Source organism: Lontra canadensis, unplaced genomic scaffold (genome assembly GCF_010015895.1).
Source record: "Lontra canadensis isolate GAN:19392208 unplaced genomic scaffold, GSC_riverotter_1.0 scaffold8, whole genome shotgun sequence".
Classification (NCBI taxonomy): domain Eukaryota; kingdom Metazoa; phylum Chordata; class Mammalia; order Carnivora; family Mustelidae; genus Lontra; species Lontra canadensis.
This window is the reverse complement of record NW_022631002.1, coordinates 412,658-425,539: the sequence shown is the minus strand read 5'-3', so window position 1 is coordinate 425,539 and position 12,882 is coordinate 412,658. Positions and strand designations below refer to the sequence as shown.

At 60.0% G+C, this 12,882-nt stretch overlaps 1 long non-coding RNA gene across 1 annotated transcript in view; it reads left to right on the top strand.

Moving 5' to 3' along the window:
- The first annotated feature begins 9,257 nt into the window (after positions 1-9,257).
- LOC116865535 overlaps positions 9,258-12,882 on the top strand; it is a 19,490-nt gene continuing 15,865 nt past the window's right edge. The window contains exon 1 of the long non-coding RNA XR_004382227.1: positions 9,258-9,270. This is a non-coding gene — a long non-coding RNA (uncharacterized LOC116865535). The remainder of the gene's footprint in view (positions 9,271-12,882) is intronic.

The following is a 12,882-nucleotide window of genomic DNA, read 5'->3' as shown; positions in this document are numbered from 1 at the left end:
GCGGGCGCGGGCGCGGGCGCGGGCGCGGGCGCGGGCGCGGGCGCGGGCGCGGGCGCGGGCGCGGGCGCGGGCGCGGAGGCTTCCGTATTCCCCGCCCCCTGCCGCGGCACCGACGTCTGGCCTGAGCCCCGTGGGCGTGCGGAGGACCCCAGCGTCCCGGGCCCCGCCGAGCCGGGCTCTAGCCTCGCTGCACGGAGCTCCCGCGCCCCCGCGGCTTCCCCTGAGCCCCGTTTTCCAGAGGGGACCGGCGCGGGGACGCAAAGTTCCTCGGCCCGCGAGCAGCGGGGGGAGGGGCGGGCGCGGGGGTGGCGGGGGTGGGGCGGGACCTCCCCGCGCGATGGCGCGGATCGAGGACTCAAAGCCGGAGCCAGAACCCGCAGCGCTGGGCTGGGGGCCCGTGCACGCGTCCCCACGGGGCCTGCACGTGCGGCGGGGGGGCGGGGGCTCTCTGTCCGCCGCCGCTTTGGTGATGTCCCTGTCCCGCCTTGGCGGCCCTCACCGCCGCCCTCTCTCTCCCCGGCCAGGCCAAGCGTGTGTGCCGATGGCCTGCGGCTCTGCTCACTGCAGACACTCAGGGTGGACCGCAACACCCGTGCGAACACCAGGTGTGCAAACACGAGAGCAGAGAACTCTTCTCGGGCCCTGCCGTCCACCTGCGCTCAGGGGGTGGCCTCCTGTGGCCAGTCAGTGTCACTGAGTGCTCAATTTGGACCAAGCTGGATGGGGACCCCTGGAACATGGCAGGCGTGAGATGAGGGGTAGGGCCTTGTGGGGTCGGATGCTTCCTGATGCAGAGGGGGGCTGGGGCCTGGCCCCCTGGGGGGGCACACTTCACACCCATTTATCCAGTGCTTGCTGAGGAGCCAGCACAGTTCATGCCCAGTACCCGTCTGCAAGAGGGGGCTAGTGGTCCCCCCTCAGACGGGACCTGAGGTCAGCTGTGCAGTGCACTAGAGGTGGCCCCTCCCGCAGCCCGCAGGGGAAGTGGGAATTCGCTCTTCCCTGTCCCTGGCCTCTTCTAGGTGTCCCCAGACTGTCCCAGCTACAAGAACCTGAAAAGCTCCCCCTGCTGAGTTCCCAAATGCGTGGCGGGGCCTGGCGCCCAGGCGGTCCTTGGACACCTGTCAGGGCCTCACTGGGGACCGGCTCCACAGAGTGACTGGCCAGTGCTTCATGGTGACACCTGAGGTGGGAGCACCCAGGAGGCAACAGCATTAGGACAGCAGAGCCCACAGCTGGCCCTGAGCCCCAAATCCGCTCATGCAGGAGCTGGGGGTGCACTGGGGCCAAGGAAGAATGGAAGGAAAGAGGACAGTGCTTGCCAGGAGAGAAGCCCCTAGAAGGCTGACCAGGGAACCCAGGCCCCATCCTCGGGTCCTCCACCTGGGAGCACAGCAGCCATGTATTAAATGTCGGCTGTGTGCCAACACTGAGAGCAGAGGGGGTCGGCACGAGCACCCCTGACACGCACGGGCGGTCCCAAATACGTGCCCGTGTGGCTGAACCAGATCCGGAGCTGCCGGAGCTCCTTCCAGCCTTGCCGCTCTGACCGCTGCCCTGCCTCCGAGCCTTGGCCTCCTCTCGTGCCTACTGAGGGGAGCATCTGGGCCATGGCACACAGATACTAGGGGTCAGTGGGGGCTTGTCCTCCCCTCTTTTGCGGTAACAAGGCCCCAGTTTTCAGCAGGGCATGCGGTTGTCCTGATAGAGACTACGTTTCTCTTGCTCCCAGCTGTGCCCCTGTGACTACATGTTAGGTAATAATGTGAGCATGTGTGCTTTGTGTCTCAGGCCATGCTTCTCTCTCCTCTTTCCTTCCTGTGGCTTGGATTGAGACGTAATGGCTGGAAGTCAGCAGCCCTCTTGCACCACAGATGAACATGGAAGTAGAAACCATACAGCATAGATCAAGAAGATAGAAGGGCCCAGGTCCTGGACACAGTTCTGAAATGACCACCTGTGAATTCCTTGAAGGCAAGAAGGTTATAAACTTTAATTATCCTTACAACAGGGTCTAAAACACTTAGCACTTACATCACTAAGTTGCTGGAAATGTCTGCCATCATTGCTATGGGTGTTGCTGTAGGCAAAACCTCAGAAGGGACATCGGGCTCAGCCTTGGTGACCCAGGAAGGCTTCCCTGAAGACGTGGCATGTAGGTGGATATGTGATGAGTGGGAACAAGGAGAGTCACTTCTGGGGCAGGCAGTGATTCTCAGAGCCCCTAGCTGGGAGTCATGCCTCCTGTGTGGGACCATCAGAGGCTCCCTATTGGCCCCTGAATTCTCTCTGAAATCCTTGCTAGGTGGTCAGACCCTGCCTCGGGTGGACCTGTCATGTCTTCAGGTGTGTCCCAGCCGACTGTCTCTTGTCTTCCTCTGCTTCTGGGTCTTGGACCTCATTACTGAACATAAACATTTTTATTCTTCTAACAAAGGCAATTTGTGGTCTTTGTAGAAAAATTAGAAAACCTAAGTAAGCAAAAATAATTTAACAACACCAGCCCGTCCATCGGCATGGCAGCCGTGGGAACACCTTGGTGCATTCCTGCCCAGAGTCGTCCTGAATGTTTACACACTTACTTTGTAACAGAGGAAAACCAGCATCAGCGTGTGTGCGGGGCCGGGGGGTTAGGGGGAGGAATGTGCGGCCCATGGGCTTCATGGGAGTTTCATGGCTCATGGCTTCCGCAAGCCACTTGAGGATGAAGCATGTGGGGCAAACAGGGCTTTTAGCTGAGGGATGGAGAGAACCAGGGAGGGGCCCTGGGGACTCCCCAAGAAGAAGGGGAGGGGAGGTTTGGCTCACCCCAGAGGCAGGCAGGACACCGCTTTTCTCAGCTTTGGGAACTGTGGGGTCTTCCCACATCAGCATCCCTGTGATGGCCTGAAAGGATCTCTCCCCCATGAGCCCCTCCTCCATCACAGGATTCCCCCTTACCCCATTTCGGAGGCTGATTTGTCCTCACGAGCGACCCTTCAGCGAACACGCTGAGCGAGTCCATGCCTACGTCCTCCCACAGATGTTTCCACGTGACCTTGTGGCCTGCGGCCCAGCAGTGGCCGTCTGGATCACCCTCCCTCTCCTCCTGGGGCGTCAACATGCTTGCACGCGCCTGTAAAGTGACCAGTGGATCCTCCAAGAGTGTCCATGTCCGATGCTATGGTAGGCACAGGCGGAAGAGAATCTGTGGCCCGAGCCCACGTGTGGTGAGCGACTAAAACCACGATCCACTCTCCTTCAGCTCCAGTGGAGTCCTTCCCGGTGGGTGGCAGGGGCTGCCTGTCCTGTGCAGTGTGGGGTCCAGCCTCAGTGGGAAAGGGGCTGGAATCAGAGCAGGAGGAGCAGAGCAGGTCTGCAGCCAGCCAGAGCAGGGGACAGCGGGGGCTGCGTCTGGACTCCGTGTTCCCTGAGGCTGAGGCCAGCAGGGCTGGAGGCTCTGGCCACACGTGGATCTCTCCAGAATGTTCTCGAGGGCCAGTCACTCACTGCGTGGCCATCCATCAGGCAGGATGGCCCAGTGTTCGGGGTGGCGTGGCCAGTGTGGCCTGTGGGCTCAGGCCACCAGAGGAATAGCTGTCTTGGGCACTGCCAGAGTGGACACTCCCAGCATCCCTGGGGAGAACTCCCATTCTCCCATAGGTGACGTTCAGCTCCCAGCCGGCAGGCGGCGAACGGCCTGGGCACAGGACGGGAGGGGAGGGGGCACAGCTCGCTGGGCAGGAGGCTGGCAGTGGGGTCCCTCCGGCCCACACTTTGCACCCCTGCCCCCCAGATGTGGGAAGCACGGACGCCCCATTTGTCTCGAGCGAGAAGAAAGAGGCGCTGGGTCGGACCCTCCACCGGGGTGCCTGGCCTCGGCTCAGCCCGGAGGGCTGCCGCGTTCGCCTTCAGAAGGTGAAGCCAGGAGGCTGGGAGGCACTGCGTGGGGCTGGACCCCTTCCCACAGCGGGGGCCTGACTCACTGCACCCTCAGGGCTCTCCTGGAGACTTGAACGTCAGAGAGACGGTCTCCGTCACACATGGACTGCCCCTGCTGTGCTGCTGGGGCCAAAGGCAGACGGTCCCCCTGGACACTCACCCCCAGTCCTGGCCCGGAGGAAGAAGTAGGTGTACCCCCATGCCCATGGGTCAGCCTACAGGGCGAGCAGGGAGCGCAGGCCCCTCAGAAGGCCTTTACGAGGAGAATGGGGCCACGGATCATGGAAAATGGACACAGTGGGGCTCAGGTGCAGTTAGAGAACTCGGAGACCCTTAGGCCGGGCAGAGAAGGTGGACGGAAGGTGTCATATGTGTGCTGCGTTGAGGTGCAGTTCAGGGACAGCATGAGTGCCAGCAGCGGGACCGATGCGGCTCGTGCTGCATAGTAAGACACGCATGTCCGTGCACACGGACTGAGTGGGGTTCATCTCAAGGGCCTCGCACCTGTGTGTGTATTTGCACCTGCATCTAAGGGACAAGGTGTCTCTCCCTGCAGAAGCCCCCGCAACGTCCCTCCACCAGGTTCTTGGACCCGCGGAGCCTGGGCAGGAATCTGTACCCCAACTCTCCCCTGGGAGCCCGGGGGGGAAAGTCCGCAGAGGGGGCCTTCCTGGAGAGTTTGCCTCCAGGGTACTTTCCCACTCAACACCCTGTGACCACTCCCGGAGGCCTGGGGCCCTGTGTGGGGGCGTCCTGGCCAGTCCTGGGCTCAGGGTGGTTCCCGCGAGGAGCCTGCCTCACAGCTCCCCCTGACAGCCGGCCCTTCGTGGCCACGTGTGCAGGTGGCCGTGTCAGTACTGGGGGTGTACCTGCCGCAGCGTTAGGACCCCTAGTTTGTGGGGTGTTTGCCCTCCGTTCCAGGAGAGGCGCTGAGGTGGCAATGCACCCTTGGCTCTGCCCCACGTCCCCACGCTGTGTATACCTGGGGTCACCGCTGCTACCTCCCTGCTCCCCAGTCTCCCCGTCTGCAGGACAAGTGTCCGGAGCTTGCAGGTCCCGGGGTGAAGGAGCGTGCATCTGGATGGATGGGCGTCCATCTCACCAGCCCCCACGGCACCTCCAGGCGTACATGGCTATTCCATTGGTCCTGTAGCTGAGAGGGGAACTTGTCACAGCGCCCTGTCCTGCAGAAAAGCGGCTGGGCCGTGGGCTGGGTCTCACCAGAGCCCACAGGCTGCCAGTGAGAAGAGGGTGGCCCTCAGGGGCAGCAGGAAGGTCCGAGTACGGAGCAGGTAGCCACCGTGTGTGTCAGCCGGGGTGGGGGCCACCAGCATCGAAGGCTCTGGCTGGTGGTCAAGGAGCGAGGCCAGGAGGATGCAGGTGGGGCGGGGTTAGGGGTCAGGGACAGGGTCAGTGTGCTGTTCAGGGGAGTGAAGGCCGGATTTGCCCATCCTGGCTTTGTAGATGGTGTTGTTTCTCCTTCTATGCTCCTTCTAGTCCCCACACTACCTGGGAGGGGGGACGGATGGAGGAGCTCAGGCCAAGGGAGGAGAGCCCTCAGGCAGCCATGGAAACAGCACAGCCAGGCTCTGGGCTTCCTGGGGACAGAGGCTGAGTTGTGTCCCCCAAAAGACGTGGTCAAGCCCTGAGGTCTGGCACCTGTGACTGGGACCTTCTTTGGAAACGGGGTTCGCAGATGAGGTCAAGGTCAGATGAGGTCGTTAGGGTGACTGGTGTCCGTCGGGGACAAGGAGAGCGCCCCTGCCATGGCTGGGACGTTGCCGCCAAGGCCCAGGGTCCTCACTGACAGCTTTCAGAGGAGCCTCCCCTTCTGACCTGGACTTTGGACTTTGGGCCTCCAGGACTGAGAGGGAATATGTCTCTGCCATTTAAGGCCCCTGTGCGTGGTCCTTTGTGCGGTAGCCTCAGGACAGCCCTGCATCCCTATCCCCCCCACGTAGCCGTGCTGCCCAGGGGGTGATGCGCTGGAGGACCAGGAGCTACTCAGACCCGAGACGTTGCCGCGCCCGAGTCCAAAGTGCAGTCCTGAACCGGGAAGTTCCCATAAATGCGCTTGGGTTTGCTGTACTGTTTCCTCGAACCAGACGCGCGCCCCGCCCCCTCGGCTCCAGGGGCCGACGCAGGGGCGGGTCCGCACTCCCTGGGGCGCTGCGCTTGGGAAGGGGCCCGTTTTCACACAACGTGCCGCGACGGGACGGCGACTTCCACTCGAAGGGCGCGGCCGCGGGGACTGCGGTGTGGAGGGCCGCGTCTGCGCTGGTGGCGGAGGCCCCGGAGACCGGCCCCAGGGAAGAAGGCGGGGGCCGGGAGCTGCGGCGGGAAGGCGACCTCGCCGTGCCGCGCCCCGCAAGAGCGCGCGGGAGCCGGGCGCAGGCGGAGGCGCAGGCCGGGGCGCCGGCGGGGCTGTCCCTGCGCCCGCACCGCCGCGCGCTCTAACCGCGGGGTCCCGACCGCGAACAGCGGGGGGCCGCCGCCGCTCCGACGCCCCCTAGCGGAGCAGAGGGGCCCAGCGCCGCCCTCCGCGCTTCTCCCGCCCCCCGGCCCGGGGTCCGCCAACCCCGCCGCCGGCCGCCGCCACGTCGTGCTCCGGGACCGTCCGTCCCGCTGGGCAGCGAGGCTGGGTCTCGGCCCGCCAGGCCGCGGCGCCCGCCAGCACACGGCCCGCTGCCCAGGAGCGCAGGGGATCCCCGGGGGCCACCAGGGCCAGCGCCCGCGCGGCACCGAGTGGGGGGTGGCCCAGGCCGTCCTCCTCCCGACCCGCCCCCCGCTCGCGCGGGACAGGCTCGAAGCCCTCGAGCGTCTCCTTTCTGGGACTCCCTGTGTGCCCATGCCCCGGGGGGCGCAGGCACTGCTGTGACAGTGACCACGCGCGGCTTGGCTCAGAACCACACGGACCTGTTATCTGGCAGCTCTGGAGGTCAGGGGCCCTAAGGTCAAGGGGTCACCAGGGATGCGTTCCTTCTGGAGGTTCCGGGGGAGAATCTGTTTCCTGACTTTTGTAGCTTCTTGGGGCGCAGCATCCTCGGCCCGCAGCCCCTCCCCCACCTTCATGACCGGCGGCATCTTCGCGTGTCCCTCTGACCCCTACCTCCTTCTTACAGAAAACCCGTGATAACACGGGGGCTCCCAAGGTAACCCGGGATCACCTCTCACCTCAAAGTCAATCATGGCTGCAAAGTTCCTGTTGTCAGACGAGGTGTCAAATCCATGGGCATTAGGATGGGGACATCTTGAGGCCACCATTCTGCCAACCTCAGAGAGCAGAGGACATAGAGGCTGGGGCTGGTCTGCTCTGCGGGAGTAGGGTCGGAAGCACCCCAAGACCCAGGGGTGCCCACAGCACGGATGCGGTCGGTTTCTGAGCAGGGCAGAAAGTGGGGCCACGGTGGAAGGGGTGGGGCCTCTCAGACCTAACTCTCCCACACCAGCCTCTGCCTCTAAGACTTGCTGACTTCCTTTCCAGAAAGGAGCCCCGGGAGGCCACAGTGGGTGTGGGGAGCCCCTGCAGGGGACATCCTCCCCGCTGTCCTGGCTGGGGCCAGCTGGGTGCCCGGACTCCTTCCAGGCCTTGGGCAGTGCTGTCAGCTTGCCCCTGAGGGTGGGGAGGCTGTGGCTGGAGTCAAGGGGAGCTCTGTGTGTCTTTGTGCCTCCCAGCCAGTATTCCGGGAAGCCCCAGAAAAGGGGATATCCTGCTAGCGCCCTGCTCCAAATCCTGTACTGTGGTTTGGTTAGGGTCTGAACAAGCCATGACTGCCAGGGACACCAGCTGAGCGCCGACGACTCAGGGAAGCCTTGGAGGACAGGAGGAAGCGTGGTCTGAGACAGGAGCTCTACCTGCCCGCAGCACAGCTCTGCTGCTCCACGAGGGCACGGGCAACAGCCCCTTCAGGCAGATGCTGTTAGTCTTGCCATTTCAGAGGTAAAGAGATGGAAGCAGAGAGCGGGTAACTGTTACCCCAATCCTTGAGGCTACCCCAGGAGAACCAGCAACAGGCAGGGAGAGAGTCGCCCAGGTAGGATGTCCTGGTTTAATTTGCCTTTCCCCCATTCTGTGTGAGGTTGAGCGTTTTACTCAAATGTTAAAGGGATTTTTTTTTGTTTTTTGTCATCTCTGGTTCATGTCGTTTGTCCATTTTTCTGTTGGATTACTTCCTTTGTCTTGTTTAAGATTTTATTTATTTATTCGAGAGAGAGAAAGTGCGCACAAGTAGGCAGAGAGGCAAGCAGAGGCAGGGGGAGAAACAGAACCCCCACGGAGCAGGGAGCCCGATGCAGGACTCGATCCCAGGACCCCAGGATCATGACCTCAGCTGAAGGCAGACGCTTAACGACCGAGCCCCCCAGGTGCCCCTAAATAAAATCTTTAAAAAAAGGTGATCCTAAGAGCTCCTTCTATACTAGCATTTGATCTGCTGTAGCATTACTACAAACATATTTCCTAGTTTGTCACCGACCTTTTATATTCCTCAATGGTGTTTGGTCATGTACTATTTTGTTCTGTGTAGGAAAATCTATCGATGTTTTTTCTAATGCCTTCTAGACAGTTAGCCGGTATGTTCTAGTGCTTTCTGGTCATTTCCATTAACAAGCCATCCATCTACTCAGTGTTTATAGAATATGAGGTAGAAATTCCAAGCTGATCTTTCCTCAGATGGCTACACTGTTGTCTTAATACAATGTATTAAGAGCCCACTGATATGAAGGGCTCCATTAGGACGTGTTGGGTCCGTTTTCTGTTCTCTTCCCTCACTTTTGGACATTTGGTGGATAAAAAGCAGCCCCAGTTTTCTGACTGAGATACTGCCACGTGATGAAGTAGGTAGCCAAAGCTGCTAGCAGTTCATTGACCAGTGTTTCCCGGACATATACTTTGTGTTGGACCTAGATAGGCAATTATGTTGAGAAAAATACTACTGCCTTTAGGAGTCTTGCCAGTAAGTGGGGGTGAAGTCACAGTAACAGGAGTTTGAAGGAATGTGTGGTAAAGCAAGGAAGATTGCCTGGAGGCAGGGGCGTGGAAGTGAGGCTGGGCAGATGAGGATAAGTCGGAGTGGAGTCCTGAGGCCCCGGCAGGCTTCCACTCTGGCTGGATAGAGGGGTGCCTGATGGGGAGAAGCCGGAAATCGGCCTCTTACCCACAGGAGGTGGGGTCACTGTCTGGCTCCAGTGCTCAAGGTAGCCTTGACCCTGGTCACCTCCAAGGCTTGCTTCCAGCCTCCTGGCTGCTTGGGGGCAGCTGCCGCTGACTTGGAATTGCTGTTATCAGCTGCCAGCTCTCTTGCCTGCAGAGAAAGACCCCCTCCCCCACCCCCTCTCCTGGAGTCTGGAGTCTGACCCTGGTGCTCTTGGGCTCTGTGAGAAGGTGACCAGGAGGAAGCTTGGGGGTTCCTGTCCCCAAGCCTCCCCAGGCTGCCAAAGCCTCTCCCCTTGAGCAGACCCCACCCCACCTCCTCGGAACCCCTCTTCACCATGGCCTCAACCTTGGCCTGTTCTACTTGAACAAACACTGACACCCTTTCTCACAGCTCAAGCCACATCCCCAGGATGGCCCTAGACTCTCTTAAGGTGCCTGCCTGAGACAACCCAGGATGCTCATTTCTGGGAACACCGGTGGGCAGGGCCCGTGTCCCAGCCCCCGTGGGGTGGTAAGTGCCCGGGAGCAAACCCAGGTGGTCTCACAGGGACCAAACCGCTCCTCTTGCTCCGTTTTTATTTCTTATTTTTAAGATTTTATTTGTTCGTTTGAGAGAGAGAAAGCGAAGGCGAGAGCGAGCAGGGGAGGGGCAGACGCCCCGCTGAGCAGGGAGCTGAGGACCCCTGGGTCATGACCTGAGCCAAAGGCAGACGCTTCACTGACGGAGGCCCCTAGGCGTGCCTGCCCCTGTTTTTAAATGTGGTCATTTTTAACCACATATTTTAGTCCCGCACTTAACATAAAACACGGATCATCTACCAGCGTCAGGCCAGCAAGTAGGGGGAGTGCATCCGAATTTCACCGTTTCAGTTTCCATGTTCTCTGGTTTCTAGCACTGTCCTAAGAAATGAAACTGTTAGAACAGCTTGTTTCTTTACCAAAGCACATACCAGTTGGAGCTCTTAGATCAGAGAATCTTCAAACCAGAAGAAATGTCATTCTTTTTTCCCTCTGGGCCTTTTGAGAAACTGTAGCTAAATTATAAGGGATTCAAGGTTCCTGGTTAGCAGCTTCTCTGCGTTACTGTTTGAGAAGCAAACAGGGTTTCCCTAACACCGGGTGGGAGTGTGGACCGGGGGGCACTTACATGAGGCGTGGGATCCTTGAGCAAAGCTCAGAGTTTCCTTGCCCTCATTCGCCCTGCTTTTTGCCAACTATGATGGCAAATGTGTTTTGGGGGCCCTTCCTGCTTTTTGCAAATTTCTGCTTCCCTGACTGCCAAGCCCTGCTCACCCCTCCGGCCTCTCATTCTCCCTGCTCAATGCCATCACTCTGCACAAACCCGAGTATGGCTCGGCGCCCCCCGGCCCCCGCCACCGCCGCCCCGTTCTTTCCCTGGGCGCGATAGTTGTCACTGAGTCAAACCTACCCTGCACGCTTCACCTCCGGTCTGGCTGTATTTATCTTTGGAAATGTGCTTGGCTGGCAGGCTCCGCCATCTGCCTCTGTTTACTCAGGATTTAATCCAGCTGTTTTCATTTTAAGTGGGGCTGGAGGCAGGAAATGCAGCCCACATACATCCCCATTTTCTTGAAACCGCCCCCCCGCCCCGTTCAGTAACGAAGCCAGGAACACCCCACCCCACACGCTGGACAGTTCGGGAGCCCCCGGGGCCGCTCACAGTCCTCGCTTAGAAAGGAAGAGGGAGACCAGCAGGTGCGTCCATCAGCTCAGTCCGGACATATTCCAGAGAAGCACATGCTCAGGAAGAATTGCCGCAGACAAAGGGTCAAATTTGGCCCCAGTGTCCTGGGAACTAAACGAAAAAAAACAAACAAAATGTTCCCCAGAGCCAGCAGAGAGAGGGGGCAAAGGTTTTCTCCTGGGAGGTCTGTCTGGGCAGTCCGGCTCTTTGCTCTTGGTGAGGGAAGCCTGTCGTCATCACCCCACACCCGGCTCCTGACATCCTGGACCCAGGTTGCTCTCCCCTCTTCTGGCTGCAGCCTGAGCCTTAAGAGCCCACGAGGAGAGCCTCTGCATCTCCCCCCAACCGCCCCCTCCTTTGGAGTGCTTGCTGGCTCTCAGGGCCCCTCCAGGCAGTGACATTCTGGTGCTCCCAACACATCTGTCCCCACTGAGCGTGAGTCCCTGGTCGTGGATGTTCTCAGGGTCACTGTTGCTTCTGGGTCCCAGGTCGCCGGCACTCACTGGGTGGACATTCGGGTGTGGTGCTGCGCCTGCTGAGGCACAGACACTCCCGCAGGCCTCTCGTGTCCTGGGACTTCTCACAGCTGAGGGCGTGGAGCAGCATGGATGGACCTTGAGCTGGGCGGCCTGGCCAGGACAGCTTCGTCCCCTCCTCCCAGCTGGTAGGCTGCTCCCTCCCCCTGCCCTCCACACACCCCATATCCTGGCCTCTGTTCCTCAGAGTCTGCAGACTTGGCTTTGACTGGAGGAGGGCGGGGTTGGTCTCCCCGTCTACCCAGGTGTCTCCTTGCCGCAACACTGGGATGGTTCTGGTGGGGACACGGGCTCCTCCCTGGGGGGAGCAGTTAATGGCCTGTGTGAGACCCATCCTGCCTTTGGCCCCCACTCCTCCTTTCCCACAATCAGAGGGGCAGGGCGCAGGGGCATTTCCCCCTTCCTGGGGAAGCTGCCTGGGAGGGCGGCGGGCGGCTGTGGGTGGGGCCTGGGCCAGGAGTGCCGGCTGGGGGTCAGTGGGGTACTGCCGCCCCAGGGGGCACTTCCCAGTGGGGAGGTGGCCAGTCAGCTCTCATGCCCCTGGACCCCGGGTTCAGCAGGGCACAGCTGGGAGCTGAGGAAAACAGACGGGCTTCTAGAAGGTGGGAGAGCCCCATCCTCTGGAGACAGCAAACAGGCTTGTCTGCTGTAGTGTTCTTCCCGACACCCCATCTTTGAGTCAGGAGCCCCTCTGTGTCCTTAGGATGAGGTCCGGACCTTAGGATGAGGACTGGCCCCTTCCTCCAGGGAGCCTTTCTGTCCTGGATTTCCGTCTGCCAGAGAGCAGGGGTCCCTGCCCTGCCCCCTGCTGTCTCTCCAGCAGGTGGAAAGTGTTTGTTGAATGAATGAGTGAAGGAGCATCTAAGTGGCTCACGGGGAAGGGCCCGTTTCTGGCAGGATGACAAGCGAGGGGTGTTTTGCCCTCATGGGGCAAAACCAGATCTTGTAACCACAATTCACAAACTAGAGTCAGAATAACCTGAGGGCATATTCTTTGTATCGAATGCACAGACCTTTCCTTGACTTTATTTTGCCTTTGGAAGTAAGAAGATGCCAGAGCGGGAACCCCTGAGGTCACCGGCTTGGATGGCTCTGCCGCCAGCCCCCTGCCCCGGCTCTGAGCAACACCCCCAACCCAGGATCCCGACTGGCTGGTCGCTGGGGCCACCTCCTAAAGCCTGAGCGCAATCAGCAATGACCCTGAACACCCACGGGCCTTTGGCCTCCCTTTGCATTCTGCTGGGCAACGAGTGTCTCAGAGGTAATTCTACATCCAGTGAAATCATGTTTTAAAGATCACTTATTGGGGTGCCTGGGTGGCTCAGAGGGTTAAGCCTCTGCTTTCAGCTCGGGTCATGATCCCAGGGTCCTGGGATCGAGCCCCGCATCGGGCCCTTTGCTCCACAGGGAGCCTGCTTCTCTTCCTCTCTCTCTGCTGCCTCTCTGCCTACTTGTGATCTCTGTCTGTCAAATAAATAAATAAATAAAATCTTAAAAAAAAAAAAAAGATTTTATTTATTTATTTATTTATTTGACAGACAGAGATCACAAGTAGGCAGAGAGGC